The sequence below is a fragment of the Eublepharis macularius genome, chromosome 2 (genome assembly GCF_028583425.1).
Source record: "Eublepharis macularius isolate TG4126 chromosome 2, MPM_Emac_v1.0, whole genome shotgun sequence".
Classification (NCBI taxonomy): Eukaryota; Metazoa; Chordata; class Lepidosauria; order Squamata; family Eublepharidae; genus Eublepharis; species Eublepharis macularius.
Window position 1 is genome coordinate 92,337,117 of NC_072791.1, and position 16,849 is coordinate 92,353,965.

General features: G+C 48.8%; 1 protein-coding gene across 1 annotated transcript in view; it reads right to left on the reverse strand.

Annotated features, from left to right (window-relative positions):
• PRR5L (proline rich 5 like) overlaps positions 1-9,060 on the reverse strand; it is a 98,527-nt gene extending 89,467 nt beyond the window's left edge. The window contains exon 1 of the mRNA XM_054971731.1: positions 8,726-9,060. The gene's annotated coding sequence lies outside the window, so the exon portion shown is untranslated. The remainder of the gene's footprint in view (positions 1-8,725) is intronic.
• Positions 9,061-16,849: the final 7,789 nt, after the last annotated feature.

Below are 16,849 nucleotides of genomic sequence, written 5' to 3' on the forward strand. Positions count from 1 at the left end.
TTGCCGCCACTGCTGGGAAAGATGGGCAGGACCACACTGATCAGCTGGTCTGTGTAGCCAGAGTCATCGCGGTGTAGCCAGAGTCACGGCCGCTGACAGAAAAGATGGGTGGGGCCGCACTGATCAGCTAACCTGCACTTCTGAGCCCTCCCACATGGGGGCCCAAGCAGAGGCCAGCTACCTAGCTACATGGACCTCCACATGAGCAAAGGGCTCTATTGGGGGAAGCAGAGCAGAGCATGGGGAAACTAGCAAAGCAAGCTTCCCTATTGGAGGATGAGTCTGCCCCTCATCCAGGGGTCAGGCCCCAGCCAGGCCTTTAAAAGGCAGCATGGAGGATCACCAGACCTTGGCAAAGCAGCATAGGGAGAGGTACCTGGCAGGCGAGAGAGGGACCAGAGTGAAGGACAACCCCACTCTCTATTTCTAAGACAAGTTCCTCCCAGCTCTTTAAAAGAGGCCCAGAATGAAGGCACCTGACACCCCAGGCTCAGCCAGGGAGAGCCTGATAAAACTTCTTCAGCTGCCTCCTGAAGGTCAGCACCTTCCTGGCGATGCTAGTCCATAATCGTGAGACTGCCACCAAAAAGGCCTCTCTCATATACTCAGCAGGTGAGCTTCTTTAGCTGAAGAGGAGGGCCTTTTTGCTCTGGTCTTAATTCTCAAGCATATGGGAGAAGAAGGCCCTTGTGACACCCTGTTCCAAAGCCATGTAAGACTTGAAAGGACAAAATCAACACCTTGAATTGTGCTTGGGAGCAGATTGGTAGACAGTGTAGTTGCTGTAATACAGGGCTCACATGATCCCAATAGCTGGTTCCAACCAGCAGTTTAGCCACAGCATTCTGCATTACCAGCAGCTTCTGAATTCTCTTCAAGGGCAGCTTCAAGTAGAGCGCATTGCAATAGTCCAGTCTAGACGTAACTAAGGTAAGATAACTGTCGCTAGATCCAACTGAGCTAGGGACCTATTACCCAGGTGGGGGCAGGGGATCCCCTGAACCCATCCCAGGGGATCCCCTGAACCCATCCTCTGCCCTCTTCCACTTCTCACCTGCCTGGCAGCTACGGGTTGAGCATTCTCTGGCACACTCGGGATTGCTCCCTTGTTGTGCTGGGAATGACATCATTCTGCATCAAACAACACTCTCAAACGGCAAACCTGGCTTTCCAAGTAAACCAAGTCCAAGACAAATGAGATCTCAAGTTTCGGTCCACATTTCTACTAATCCAGAGAACCACTGCCTTGTCAGGATTCATTTTCAGCTTGTTCACCTTCATCCAGCCAATTACCAACTCCAAGAGCTGGTTCAAATCATCAACAGCATCCTCAGAATTAGATGGATATCATCTACATATTAGTGACACTGCAGCCAAAACATCCCAGCAGCTTCATATAGTATTAAATACTATGGTGGATAACTTCTATCTATAGCCTAAGACCAAAGGCCCTAATCTTCTTCTAACCACTACAGATTCCACACTGACAGTGGTAAGATGCAGGCTCATCTCAGCTATGGAATACACCCCGCCCCCTTCCTGGCAGCTCACCTAGGGCTGGACTTACTGAGTTTCAGGTACTTAAAACCTGGGCAGGGCCAGAGGCATGAACCACAAGGCTCTTGATCCCTGGCTCTCAGCCTGTGTGGGAAGATCCTTATCAGTACCAGCCAGGGATCTGCTTCCTTTTGTTGTTTTATTACATTGTAATTGAGGGGAGGTTGTGAGCCAGTCTGGTTCCCTTGGGGAGAAATAATATAATTCTATGATTCTATAAAGATCATAAATAATGTCTATACCGAACATCCAAGAATATCCTTAATACATCATGTATACGAAAGTCCCTAGATCTAATGGCAAAATATATTGTGACATATCTTTATTACTATACTCCCATCAATTTCTCTAATATCAGATAATATGGTACAAAATGTTAAAACAGAGTATGTGTTTACTGATTCAGCCTAAAAATAAAGTGAAACATTAGTCACACACACAAACACCAAACTGGCTCAAGAGTAACAACACTGTCCCTACAATTTAATGAAAACAACAACACCACACATTGGTAGAAACTGTTGATGTATCATTTGGGCTTCACATTTCATTCTTTAGTGCCAATGCTTTTGCAGGGACATAGCAGGAATAGGGAAGAATCAAAAGGTTCATATGTTTGCTGGTTCCTACAGGATAGGGTGCTTGAAACTCAAGGATTGATTGAGAAGAAGATTAATTTTTCAGAGCAGATAGAGGAAATTTATTTAAAAGATTTTCAAAAGACCCACAGCAAGTGCTCAACTAATCAACAAGTCAGGGTCAATAAAAGAAATCATCTATTGCAAAAAAAAAATCACCATTGGGGGAGAAAAGGAAACAACTACAGTTTAATTTTATGTGCATCTGGTTTTTCTATTAGGATACAGTGAAAAGTAAATGATTTCTTTAGACCTTATTTTAAGATAAAGTTAAGCAAAGATCATTTTGAAAAGATACCAGCAGAGATAAGGAATCTACAAGAACTGTGCTATTTATTGCTTTAAAAACCATGTTCTTTAAATTTACATCCAAAGCCCAATCCAAACAAATGAAACCTACTCTATTCAGAGGGATATATGGACCCTGTATTTTAAACCTGTTAGTGATCCATGGACTGGCCATAGTGTGATGTTTTATAGAAGATGTGAGTTTAACATTTGCTGCAAAGCTTGCAACTGGGGTATTTTACCAAATGTGATATTACCCATACCCAGACAAAACATTTCTCCAGTGTTCAGGCCAGTCCTCTGAACTGCCAGGGTTGCCAAGTGTCTGGGGGGTGGGGAAGTGGTCCAACATGTTCTTGTGCTTTTAAGTAGTATATTGGTTTGTGGTAGTTTGTAACCCCAAATGCACATCTTGTGCAGAAACTTGGAGGATAGTTGCTTTATAATTTTGTCCTTTCAGGACACCGTCACTGGCATCCCAGTACACAGTATCCTCATAGAACAGTCTCTGTACACAATTTGCTCTCTGTAGATGAAAAACTACCAGGGTAATAGGCTATTCCGATATAAATAGATTTTCCCATACGGGGTAACAACTTACCTCATGCTCATGTTAATGACTGAAGTAATGAATTACCCCACGGAGATAGCTAGCAGAGTTTATTCAGTTTGTTCAGATTTCTTTGGTAATAAATTGGTGAACCGCTTACACATTTTGCTTTTACAAGGTATCTCTAAGGTAGCTTGGACAACTTTTTCCTCCAGGCTACAAGGTCACCACCCCGGCCTGACCACCCCACACACAAACAAATAAATAATAAGCATCTTTCTCCTCTTGATAAAAGTAGAAGGAACAGCAGAACAGAAGAACATCAGAATCAGCACAGCAGAACAGACACTCAGGAGCATACACACTTAACTTTCTTCCCTCTCGCAGCTGTCTCAGTAAGTCCATGCATGGGTGGGTTTCAATGTAGGAGGCCTTTTTACTGTTTGGTGGAAAACTGGGGAAACTCTCAGATCTCCATTCTGCCATAAAGCTCACTGGGAAAGTTGGGCTAGTCAGCCTCTTAGGGACCAGAGGGAATACAGTTTTTCTATTTTCTCTGTATATGTTCACTCAAAATCAGGGCTGTAATTATTATTCTGTGGGTGCACAATGACAAAGATGTGATTTACTGCTGAAGGTTGCACTGCTGACCCAAGATGAAAGAGACCTAGCTGATGATGACAATTCATCTAAAGGCAATCAAGTTGGTGTATTCCAGAAACAATAAGGTGTTCTGGAATGCAATCGTTTTCTTGATTGCCTTTAGGTAAGTTAGTTGATTGTATTCCAGAAAAGGTAAGTTGTTCTGAAAAGAAAGACCATAGATTGTTCATCTGTCACTCATGAAGAGGACTTGTTGCCAACAACAGCGGTTTTGTATATCACAGCCACTATGGACGAAGCAGGAAACCTAGAGCTGGACTGTCAACAGAGCTTTACGCATCAGGCCCAGAAAATACTACAAACATCATAAGCAACAAGACTAGCAGAACATGGCAGATAAACCCACAGCCAATTAGAACAGCAAAAGACACCATCCATGAGCATACTGGCCCAACATGGCATCCATTACAGGGTTTCGTGGATTTCCTATTTGCCCAAGAGTTAAAAAGTAGAGCTACTGCTATCTATCATGCCCTATCAGTAGATGGAAAACATAGATAAACAGCTATCCTTCTTAAAAACAGTAAACACAAAAGACAGGATAGATAACTGTGATCACTTACTTCATATGGTAACCTGCAGGCATAAAATTAACTGGTGGCAATGAGGCTGTTCTTCAAAATGTTTGATGTTACTGCTATTGCCAGTTTTATTGTTTGTTTGGGCTAGCCCTACATGAAGGCATAAATCACCTACAAAAACATGGAGCTTATTTGTGGCTGTGACTGGAGAACAGCTAATAAAGAGATAAATAAAATGAAGCATGCTGGATTTCTATCAACAAGTCTATAATATCAAATCCCTAATCTTATCTCAGTAGATAATGTGGCAAAGATGATTGGACATTGTCATTTCTGCCCAAGTTCAGCTGACCTAAACCCACAAACCTATTGTCTGATTAACAAAGTGAGGAATTTCTCAACTATTAAAACAATCTAAAAATAATTTGGGAAATGTGGTCAGAAAGGTTGTATCATTTTGAACTCAAGACTTAGTCAATTGTTCTTTAAAGTTCTGAAAAGTTTGAAAATATGTTTCAAGACGGCTGTTATAAAGAGCTTTTAAGTCCAGCACATCAGAAGTAGTCTTTTAACCAGTAATATTAATGTTTGATAAACAGGTTTTTAAAATTAATAATATTGTTATTGGTCTCTGGTTGTGTATGTGCAGTGGGATACACGGTTGTCCCATGATGGCAAGAATGTAGTTTATGGGGTTAAAATTCACACACACCCAACATTTATGATTTACAGAGCAATCCTAACCAAAGTTATACTTGGTCCATTGAAATCAGTGGGCTTGGAAGAGTGTAAGTCTGCTTAGGACTGTACTGCTAACAAGCTTTCCTGCATCTGACAAAGAGAACTGTGGTTCTTGAAAGCTTATGCCACAGTAAAGTTGGTTAGTCTAAAAGGTGCTACTGGAACCTTTCTTGAAAGTTATTAACTTATCAGCAGACATTAACAGTTGAACTGATGAAAACAAAGCCCGAGTCTAACGATACTTTAAAGAATCACAACATTTATTACAGTATAACCTTTCATGTGTCAGCCTCTGGTTCATAAAAAAAAGTTTATGCTGGAATAAATGCTGTTAGTGTTCAAAGAACCACTGAACTCTTGTTGTGTCTTGATTCTATAAACTAACTATAGACCTATTCAGGGCTTTTTTTGAGGGGGAACGCTCCGGAACGGTGTTCCAGCAGCTCTAGAATCTGCCCACGTGATTCCTTCGGCCCTGCGAGCTCTGCAGAGGAGGCTAGGTTGCTTTGAGTTCATTCTGCTTTCTTGAGTGAGAGAGAGAGTGAGAGAGAGCACATGATGCTTGGGCCTCGTGTGGGCTCTCCAAGGGGGAGGGGAGGGGAGGGGGGAGAGAGAGAGAGAGCGCGCTGGGGCCCAGCACAGGCTCTGCAGAGGTTTAGCTGCTTTGAGTTCATTCTGCTTTTTTCCATTTCTCTGTGAGTGAGAGAGAAGGAGCGAGGAGAGAGAGGGAGAGTACAAGCAGAGCTGCTGGGGCCGGTTCTCCAGAGGAGGCTAAGCTGGTTTGAGTTCATTCTGCTTTCTTTTCATGGGGGTGGGGTGGGAGCAGTGTGTGTGTGTGCTGCTTTGAGTTCATTCTGCTTTCTTTTCATGGGGCTGTGGGGGGTTGTGTGTGTGTGCTGCTTTGAGTTCATTCTGCTTTCTTTGCATGGGTGTGGGTGTGGGGGAGTGTGGGTGTGGGTGTGTTACTTTCATTCTTTTGTTGACTGAATTTGACATTGTTATGGTTCCCACAGCTTTTGAATGCAGATTGGTTCTGTGTTAGTTAAATATATCAGCTATGGTTATTTGTATTTATTAAGATATCAGTTATAGTTATTTTAGTCTTATGCTAAAAATGTATAGCTGTGTCCAAGTCACAGAAGGCTTTCATCAATAAATTCTTCAGCATATAGGTGTTCTTATGTCTTAATAGCTGTAACTGAAATGGTTCTCCCCACCCTCCACTGATTAACATCACTGAAATTGCAGTGGACATATGGGTGTTAAGGACATTTTTACGAATATTGTTTGTCTGGGACATTGGAATATTTATGAGCCTTTCACAATGTCACAACAGCTTAGCCATTGGTAAGGTAGAGTTGGCAGGCAACAAAAAAAAGCCATTTTAAACTAAGTATAAATCTAATGTAGCTAAAGTTGAGTATCTAATTTTGAATTGCTCCAGAAAAGCAAAACCCTCCCTGAAAATTTGATAATTCAATATTCATTAGATTACGAATTTTGGACTGTGGAATTTTGAGAAAGAATTTTGGATTATTTTTTTCTACACTCGCAAAGGGAATCTGTGAGAATTTAGATCTGTGAGATGGGTTTTGGATTTTAAGAGGCCCCTCTTTCTTGCATATTTTAAAATATTATTCCAAAGAAATGAAATGTTTGGGAAAGAGAATGGAAGATTTCACTTTTTGTAGAGGATACAGAAAGGGGAAAAACCCTTTCTCATAACAGTGCAATTTTCCAAGCTTACTAACATTTATCTCATCATAATGCAGTGTGCTGGGTTCCGGGAAGCGGCGTCACTTCTGGGAAGCGCTGTCACTTCCGGGAGTGATGTCATCATCCATTTCCAGGAGCACGCACACACTTTGCACACGCGCATGTGATAATATAGAGTTCCACCACCTCTTTTTCCAGAAAAAAAAGCCCTAGACCTATCTAGAATTAGCAGGTGATGTTTGGACTTTTCCCAAGAATTCTGTAAAAACACAAAAAGACCAAGCCCTTTTTAAAGCTCCCTGCCAGCCACTGACTGTTTTCTGCCTTCCTACTGCAAGTCACCCTTTTTCCTGGGGAGAAAAAAAGGGAAGTCCATGGCAGGTAATACTGGAGTTAATGGTGGAGGCAAGCTAGTTATGAGGAGACCGCTGGAGCAGATGGATGGCTTGCACACCCTTCTTCCCTGCTGCTGGGTGGCAAACAAGGAAGTCCACCTAATGAAGCATAACAACGGATGAACCTATTGTGTTGCCAGATTTTCAACTGGTCACTATAACTATGTTTTTAAGAACAGCTGGATACACGGCCATCAGTAGGCAATTATACTTTTTGCCATGCTGCAAAACGCTGCACCTGCGGATTCCTGGATTTTTTTTTTTATTAAAAAAAAAAAGATCAACCAAGCGAATTCCTTTTTTTTTTCTGGTCAGTTGGCAACGGAGGAAACAAGTATGCCCTGGAACAGCATCAGCCCCTACAAGGCCTCAACGCCTGCATCAGGTGGCCTAAGGACAGCTTGCCTCCTGGGTACTGCAGATGCAAAGCACCCACCCCGAGAGCAGGACACCTGCAGCAGACCGGGCAGCGTTTTTCCTCTTGGTGCCCGCGACTGAAAGAGAAATGAGGGCTGTGCAGGCCGGCTGGCACCGGGAGCGCATGAAGGTGGCCCTTAAAGCGCCGCCCTTGCCTCTGAATTTGACACACGAGCATCCCCCGGAGCTTCTCTGGATCAGCGCCGCATTGGCTTCGCTCTACTGTTGGTTCTGTGAAACGTCTCCTCTGCAAGCTCTGAAGAGATAATCTAACCAAAACGGTGGTGAGTTACTCGCTGAACAAAACTGAAACCTTCCCCGCCACAAAATTACAGAGTTGACTATAAATACGCTTCTCGCTTGTTGCTGATAAACACAAACACATAAGCAGAGGAAGGGCTTCTCGCGTTTAGTCAGTCCAGGACTCGCAGCCGCGCAAGGGGAAAACCCACCAAGTTTCACCAGCCTCTCGCCGAGGCCCCTTCTAGAGACACCAGCCGCAGAATCTGCATAGATTGCTTTGCATTTCTGCCTGCCGCCGACAAAGCTGCAACAGACAAATGCTGAAAAGGGAAATCCAAGAAACCAAGGCTAGAGATTGATTGAAGTATCATTTTTAAAAAGAGCCTAATATCCTCCCGAGCACCGAGACCCGGAGCAGTTCATTAGCTAACAAAAACGTCCAACTTTCCATTCAGCAGCCAAGCAAATTCACACCACAGCTAGCGAGGAAAGGACTTTTTTAAAAGCGGGGAAAGCCTGCCAGGCTCGTCTGCTAGCTGCAGTCTCAGCACAGCCGGCCGCGCTCGTAATTAAAATCATTTAGAAAATGAAAAAGAGAAAAAGTTCTCTCTCCGGCGTCTCCCCACCCACCCTAGTTTCGAAATGCAGAAGCTCCCTGAGGGCAAAGCTAAAACTGAAGCGTGTTTGCGGATGGCTCAGGCAGAAGAAAGAGGAGCAGAAACAACGATCCCGGTTGGGGTCTTGCAAGGCTGTAAACATCCATGCTACCGAAGTTAATAGTGCATTATTGACAAAATGAGCACGGAACTGGGCTGCAATCCTGGGCACTCTTAGGAAGGAGTCTCCCTCACTTAAGGGCTTACTTCCGAGGAAACCTGCTCCTAGGCTGGGGCTACACAAAGGAATAGAGAAGGTGCTCCTGTTTTGTTTTGACTGAACAGCCGAAGCGTGCCTAAGGCTCTCGCCACAATACACAGAAACGAAAACAGCTTTTACCTACAAAAGGATTCTGTCCCCTCTAGTGTCTCTTTTTCCTACCGCAGCAGGCACTCTTCTCCTTTTGTGCAAATCACTCGTTGCTCGAGATCAACATCTTGTTAGCGCAGCCAAAAGAAGCCGTTTGCAAAGCGCCAACCTTGCAATTATCTCCTCTTTCCAACGAGACGAAAGCTGACAGCCTGATTTGGAATCAATCGACAGCCGTTGCCGTGGATACAGCGCGGCTCCCACATCTCACAAGGCCCCCAAACCCCTCCCACTCCCTTTCAACTTTAGGGAAGTTATTACCAGGCATCCCACCCGTTTACTTTTCTGACTAAAACGTCCATGTCAGTGGAAGGTCCGTTCACCCTTTTAAAAGAAGAGCTGCAGCGCCGCTTTTGGAAGAGTGGGAAATAGGAAGTTGCAGTTGGGGAAGGCAGGTCCCACCTCCCGCCCGCCCTCCTTTCTTACGAGATTTTAGGGGGATTCTTGCTTCCCGGATCGGTGGGGATCTTGAGCACCAATTATATAGCGTTTCACTGGCTTCAGCACAAGTTTTGTTGCCATCTCCCTAAAAGGGTGGAGGGGGACAAACTTCGAAAACTATGGAGGGGAAGCTGATCCTGTGGACATTTCTTTCCCAAACTGTCAAACAGCCTAGCTATTTTTTACTCAAATGGGAGGGCTGTTTTGTAGGGATGGGGTCTCAGATGCTTCACTAACAAGTTGGGGATCATAGACTTCATCACTATTTTTGCCTTATGTATTATCTGCTGCTTTAAATATGTATTCCTATGTACAACCAGCACTCCATGTTGTCTAATGTTAGCCCTAGAATTGATTGTTTTGCTCCACTATTTTTTCTGCTCTATCTTGGATCCTTGCTAATGCTATGTCTTTTAAACTTGTATCTGTTTACCTTATGGTATTGTATTGAAATGTACTTGATTGTATTAACTTCATACTGTGTAATCCGCCTTGAGTCTCAGTGAGAAAGGCGGACTATAAATGACATTAATAAATAAATAAATGATTGTTACTCAGAAGTAAGCCTTGTGGATTTCAGCGAGACTGTGCTTCCAAACCCACAGATATATATTGGAAAGTAGACTTCAGAGAAGAGTGCTGTCAAGTTAACACACAGATGATTGTGCCGTTTGTCCCCGGCAAGGATACATTTACTTCAGTAGCATGCCAAGATGTTTTGCTTCTGTCAACTATTACAGTACCCCATTCCACCTGCTGTTGCATGAATAACAATAGCACATGAAATAATCAGGACTTGACTAAGATAATGTTTTCATTTGCAATCAACCACTTCTTGCAGTTGCAATGTATGCTCTGAGAAGAAAGGATGGGATACACATAAAATAAATAGTTCAATTGAACTGCTGACATATACACTTCTTGCAAAGGGCAAAAACACCCCAAACATCATCTATATATCTTATCCTTTTTATTCCACCATTCCAGAGCAGCACATACGGTTCTCTCTCCCATATTCTATCCTCACAACAACCAGCCTATGAAAGAGAGTGTGAAGGGCCCAAGGTCACCCAGTGAGCTTCGTGGCAGACTAGGGTTCTGACCCTAAATCTCCCAGATTGGAAGCAAATAATCTGACTGGCCATCAATGTTTGCAGACAACCTGCGAGGATATCTCAAGGGGTTTTTAACATTATTTTGAGCTCTATTCATAACTAATTCAGATATACATTCAAAAAAACTGTGCTCTGCTCAGAGTCCAAGCATGGGGCAAGAAACAGATGCACTTTGCTGCAGAGACAGATTTGGGGCAGGGGGAGGCAGTTTAAATTGAAAGCTTCTGTGTCTGTTTATTTCGTTTCAGACATAAATAGACTTTTTTCATTTGTGACTCTGTACGGGATTTGGTGTGGGGGGGGGGGGAGTACAGAGTTGCTTTTTGACAAATTTGGACCAGGCCCAGAAAAAAATATGCTTTGGTGTCCAGCCCATGCAGTCTCTATACAGCAGTATGAAGTGTTAAATGGGTACTTGTATGAGAACACCATAAAGGTATTGTTAAGGGCACTGACTGGGTAGATGGTGCATTTCCCATGCATCTGTTGTCTAGGACTTGATTCCGTCCTCTGAGGAGATGCAAAGACAGGAGCTTTCTGGGAAGTTTATATGTCCTCAAAATAGTCCCCAATCTAGATCTGCAGGGACTACACAGCTCAGAACTGGCCTGCAGTGCCAGTGACGGTAGCAATGTGGCAGGAGGTAAAAGATGAGCCAACATCCATTGTGGGCATGACTGGTCAGATGTGAGCTGAGCGGTTGCAGTAGTGCTGGCAAAGCTACTGGGATTTGGCACTGTTTCCTCACTAGCCGATCTCCAAAGCAGCGGCACACCAGAAATTTACCCTGTAAATTAAATGGCCACACTACCACTAAGCAAGAAGAAAGGGCAGAGCCAGGCAGGAAAAAGAAGGCTATTTTTTCTTTATTTCTTTTGTGGCTGGGTCAGAGGGGAACTGCGTGTTTTGAGAGGTTTGTTGAAAATGTATTGATTTGTGGGAATCTAGATGGGAAATCAATGGGGGTAAATTAATTGAGGGGAGATTGATAGCGGCATCTTAAAAGCCATCAAACCCACCAAAAGAAATCATTAAAACTATTAAAACCATAGCTAATATATATACAAAAACATAAAACCATAACATAACCATAACAAAATCATAAAACCATAGCTAATATATACAAAAACATAACAATTAAAGCATTAGGCAGGAAAGAGGTAATAACTGAGGGAATGCTAAAACAGCACTGTCTTCTTAACCCATGATAGAAGATAACAACAGAGGGGAACAGATGAGTCTCCCTGGGGAGAGAGTATGAGTTTGTGTGCCATAACTGCCAAGGCCCTCTCCTGGGTTCCCACTCACCTAATCTTAGAAGGTAGGGGCACCCAAAGCAGAGCCTCTGGAAATACCTGGAGTGGTCAGGTTCATAAGGGAGTAGCCGGACCTTCAGGTATGTTGGTCCCAAGCCATATAGTGCTTTAAAGGCCAACACCAGCAACTCGAATTGTGCCCAGAAAGCAGAGAAATTGTGCCCAGAGCCAGAGTAGATAGGCCAAGGCTGGTTTCCCTACAATCCACTCTAGTTAGCATCCTGGCTGCAGCATTTGAAATTTGCAAACACTTTTCATGGGCAGCCTCACATAGACTGCATTACAGTATTCTAATCTAGATGCAAGATAAACTTTTTCAAAGAAACGTTTTCAGGAAGCGTTTAAATTCTTGGACCAAAAAGGAAAGAGTGAGATGGACAAAAAGATGCAGCAATCTGAAGCTCGTTCCTTTCAGTTCTCTTACACTGTACTTCACCATGTCAATCAATGTTACAACATGTCCCTCCCCGCAAAAATTGGATGTGAGCAATGAATGGGAAAGGAACTGATGAGCAAAACATATTTGAAGCAGGAACACTGTATGGTGTGTTTGGCTTTCACCCCTGTTTCTGTACAAGTCCAGTTGGGCTCTCAGTGGGATTTAATCCAAGTAAATATGCATAAATTGGCCTGCCAGAATATAAATCATGATCTGCTCAATTTTTTATCAGTATTTGCTTCATCTTGCCAGAGATTTTATGGTCTCTCACTCAATTCTATCCCTTCAAAATGTATCAAAAATGTGCTGAATTTGCATTCAACCATCTGATCATGACTTGCTCACAACAGAGGCATCAGAAACTGAATAACCACACACAAGATTTGACTAATGTTAAAAATTATAGACAAATTGGCAGCCCAATCCTAAGAAGGGCACGGAAAGTGAACAGGAACCGAACTAAGGCTTGCGAGGGCGCATCTAGCCCGTACGCCCGCGTAAGTGGCCTTCCGCCCGCGCTGGGACGCGGCGCTGGCCCGCCGGCGGGCCAGCACCGGTGCAAGCCACAGGCGCCTGGGCGGCGGCGCAGAAGTGGCGTAGAGCCCTACGCCGACGCAGGGGGGGGCGGGGAGCAAGGCGGGGTCGGAGTTAGTCCGCTCCCTAAGCTCCTCCAGAAGCGGGAACGCCCACAGCGGCGCAAAAAAGCTACGCCACGGAAAAAGAAGGCGTAGCCCATAGGCGTCCATGGAACGGCGAAAAATCAGCCCCCTCTCTGAGCGCCTCGCCCCGCCCCTATGGCCCGAAGGAGCATAGGATGAGAACTATCCCGGGGACCAATCAGCGTGCGCGCCCGGCGTGGACGAGCCCCCCTCTCTGCACCCAATCACCTGCGACCGCGCCCTACAAAACATCCGGCCAGCGCCGCCCAAACCCCCAGGTAAGTGAGCACTCGGCCGGAGGCTCTGCCCGTCTGCTGAGTGGCATTGCCCCTTTGAAAACCGAAACGGGCTGAGGGCATTCACATTGGCAGGCGCAGAATGCACTCGGGGGACTTTGCGAAAAACTGGGGGAACTTCGCATAAAGGGGAAGAGGTGCAAATGTCTGCCTAACTCTCTTTCTACCGTGATAGAAAGAATGACTCCACAGCTAACTGATGCATGCTAGTTGCTTCTAACTAAGCACAAACAAACTAACCCTTCCGTGGCAGAAGGGAATGACACTTTGCAAATTAACCGCATGCTCTCCCGTTTCCTTGCAGGTGCCCTGACTCTGGCGCTCCCACCTGGTGATGACCGACGGAGCGCTGACAGGTAAGGAGGAGGTGGGGGGGCATTCCGCAGATTAGTGCAAACCGCCCATTCACCTGAACCCACCCGCTCACTTGCCGCTTTGGGTGAGGCCCAGCAGGGGTGGGGGGCAACCATGGCCGCCCCTGGCTGCCTCAGAGGCAGGCGCCTCGAAAACCACATGTGGCCAGGTGTTTGTTGTGACCAGCTCATTCTCTCCCTTAAAGGTAAAGGCTTGCCAAGGCCGAGTGCATCCTCACCAGACCGTCATGCATCAGCTGCTGCCCTCGACCATGTGCAACCCCCCCCCCGGATGGCGGAGTGTGGGGCTTGCCTTGCCAGTGGAATGAGGCAAAGCCCACACGTGTCTTTTTCCCCCACAGGCACGTCCAGGGCATGGCTGCTCCCCCGCGCCTCGCCCTCCCCAAACATCTCTGACGGATGGTTGGCTGCAGCCCAGGAAGCACCGTCGCGCCGCGGCCTGCATCCCAGCCCCGCCCCTCCAAGCGGGAAAGAGGGCTGTGTGGAATGCTCCGGCTCCCTCGCCAGCCTAAACGCAAGCCCGCTCTTTCCAGTGCAATAAAACGAGATGTACAACAACTGTTTTCTGTGTCTGCGAGTCTGACTTCGTCCTCCGCCCCTCCCCCAACACTCCCGTCACATCTCCCCACCTGCACATTGCCACAAATGTATCCGACACACCCCGTCTTGCCTCCCCGCCCCCTCCCGCCCTCCTCCTCCCCCCCCCTCCTCTGTATTTGACCAGTGTCTGTACCACCCATCTGCCGAAGAGAACTTGATTCTCAGAAGCCTATGCCACAATAAAATTGGATAGTTTTAAAGGTGCTATGGGACCCTTTTTGAATTCGCTACCACAGGCTAACATGGCTAACCCCCCTGCATCTATGGCCAGGTAGAGGGTTGGGGCGGGGCATGTGAGCGGGGAGGGGGATCAATCCCCGGTGGGGAGAGTAGCTGGCACCCGATAAGCAAGGGAGAGGGTGGTGCGAGCTGCCGCTGCAAGGGGGTGGGAGATGGCAGGGGAAACGGTCCACTCGCGGGAACCCTAGCCCCCACCAATGGAGAATCCAGGGTGGTGGCAGGCGGATGCCATATCCCGGGCAGGAGGTCTCGCGCGCCTGGGGAGGGTCGCCCCCATCGCAGCCGCAGCCCCAGCAACACAGTCCCATGAGCGGCCGCCTCCCAGAGTGGGTCCAGCCCCTCGGGCATCTGCAGCAGCCCCATTGGTCATTCCAACACCTTCCACCCCAGGGCATCCAATCCCGTGGAGCAGTTGCCAGCCTCCCACGCCAACAGGCCATGGTTGTTGGGAGGGGTGGGATGTGTCCGAGGCTGCATGTGGCTCCGCCCTGGCTCGGCGCCGTCTCCTGCGTTCAGCAATTGTGGCCACTCGCGTTGCCCTGCCGGGGGGGGGAACCACTCCGAGGCTGCCAGCCCCGCCAATCCTGCAGGGAAGGCCGCTGGCCCCTCCCACAGGGGCAGTGGAAGAGCGCATCAGCTGCGCAAAGTGGCTAAAATGCGGGATCCCGAGGCCTCCCGGCTGGCTGCCACAGCGTGCCCCTTCCCCGGCCGGGCCATGCAGGCTGGGTGGCCACCCCAGGCCCGGGAGGGCCCCCCGATGGCAGGTTGCGTGACTGCCCCAGCTCAGGGCGGCATGCCAGGCAGGGCAGGTGCGTTAGGGCAATATGGAAGACATGCCAGAGCGGCCCCTGGCCAGTCCTTGTGCATCCTAAGCCCCCCCCTTGGAAGGGATGTGCTGTCACCGCGGGCCTGGTCATGCGCTCATGGTGCCAGGGCAGGATATGGCTGGCAGTTCACCAAAGTATCGCAGGCAGACACGGGTCCATGTGTAGATGAGCTTTATTCCCAGTCCCACGGCGCAACGTACAGCCAGGCCCAAGGGTTCACGTCCCGCAAGGATGCACTTGAGCAGCACAGCATCCCCGCAAGGGAAGAGGGCCCTGGGGCCATAGGAAGCCAACCACCACGGCCCCCTCCCCTCCAACCCACAGGTCTGAGACGGGGGGGGGGCCTGTGCTGAACCTATCCATGAACTATGCAGCTGCCAGACAGAAGATAGGGAATTGTTACGTCTCAGACCCTCCAAGGTCATGCCGGCGGGCGGTGTAGTTCGGTGGGCAGCACAGAAACACTATACCCACAGCGGTCCCGGCTGCATGGAGGGCGACGGGTGGCGGGAGCAGTGGGCGGCCAGGCTCGGGGCCCAGCTCATTGCCAAGGCAGCCGGGAATGACCTCCTGGCAGATGAGGGTGCGATGACTGCGCGGCCAGTTTACCTGGAGGAGCTCTTCCCTGGCCGTGCGGAGGAGGCCCACCTCATACGAGCGTGGCTAGACACGGCGCTGTGTGAGGTGGAGCATGACCTCCTGGAAGAGGAGGTGGCTGCGGGCCCTGCGCGCAGTAAGTCAGGGTCCTCGGCGCCATCCAGGGAGCCTCCTCCGCTGCCACAGAGGGCAGGCCATAAGGGCCCGGAGGCGTCCCAGCCACTTCCGTCGAGGCGCAGGTTGCAGGTGCTTGCAGCAGATGCCGGGCTGCCACCAACGGGTGCCCCCCTCCCTCTCTCCCCCCTCTGCAGGGACCATCAATGACAGGTGGATGGCTGCCATGGACCGGGTTCACGGGGCATTCCAGCAGGCGCGGGCAGCGGCACCATGTGAGTCTCGCCAACAGGAGGGGCACGGGCATGTGGGGTGGGGCGGCCTGCGGCCGCGACAACAACCCCAGAGCCCACAGGGGCCCTGACGCTCCCATCCCCCACCTCTTGCCCCCACAGCGGCGCCCGCCCGGAGCCCCTCGCCAGATGAGGAGGAACTTGGGAGGGGCTTCACCGCCTGGTCTCCACCCCGCTACCCGCCACCCGCTGAAGACCCAGAGGGTGACCCAGTGGAGGGGCCTGGCAGGAAGCGGCCGAAGCTGGAGCCCGTCCCCGCAGACGGCTGGGCAGCTGCCGATATGCCATCCCAGGCACAGGCATCTTGGACCCCAGCCGGGCCCCTGCTCTGTAACGGGGATGCCGTGGCGGGGCCGCTGGCCTCCCCCTGCTCCGATGCGCTACCTAGCCCTCACCCTCCTGGCTGCTGAGGCCGGGGTTCTGGGTTGGCAAGCTGCTCTCTGGGCGCCTGATGCGGCCCTGGAATCTATTGGGAATAAAGCCAAGTTCGTTAACCACTTTTCCCGTGCAGCCCGTCCATGGGGGGCGGTGGCTGCTGGCCGGGGCGGCTTTCCCATGCTCTCTACATGCAGGGGTTGAGGGAGCGGGGACTCGGAGGGGCCGCCTGGGACACCATAGGGGCGTAAAGGGCGAGTGTTTGGCCGGCCGAGCCCCCCATGGCCAGGCATGGCCCTCAGCGCGCAGCATGCCACAGGTGCTCCGCGACCCTGTCTCGCACAGCTCGGTCATGCTCCTGGGGCTCTGCAGGGGCGTCAGGAGAAAGGCGACCGGCGGGCGGCAGCC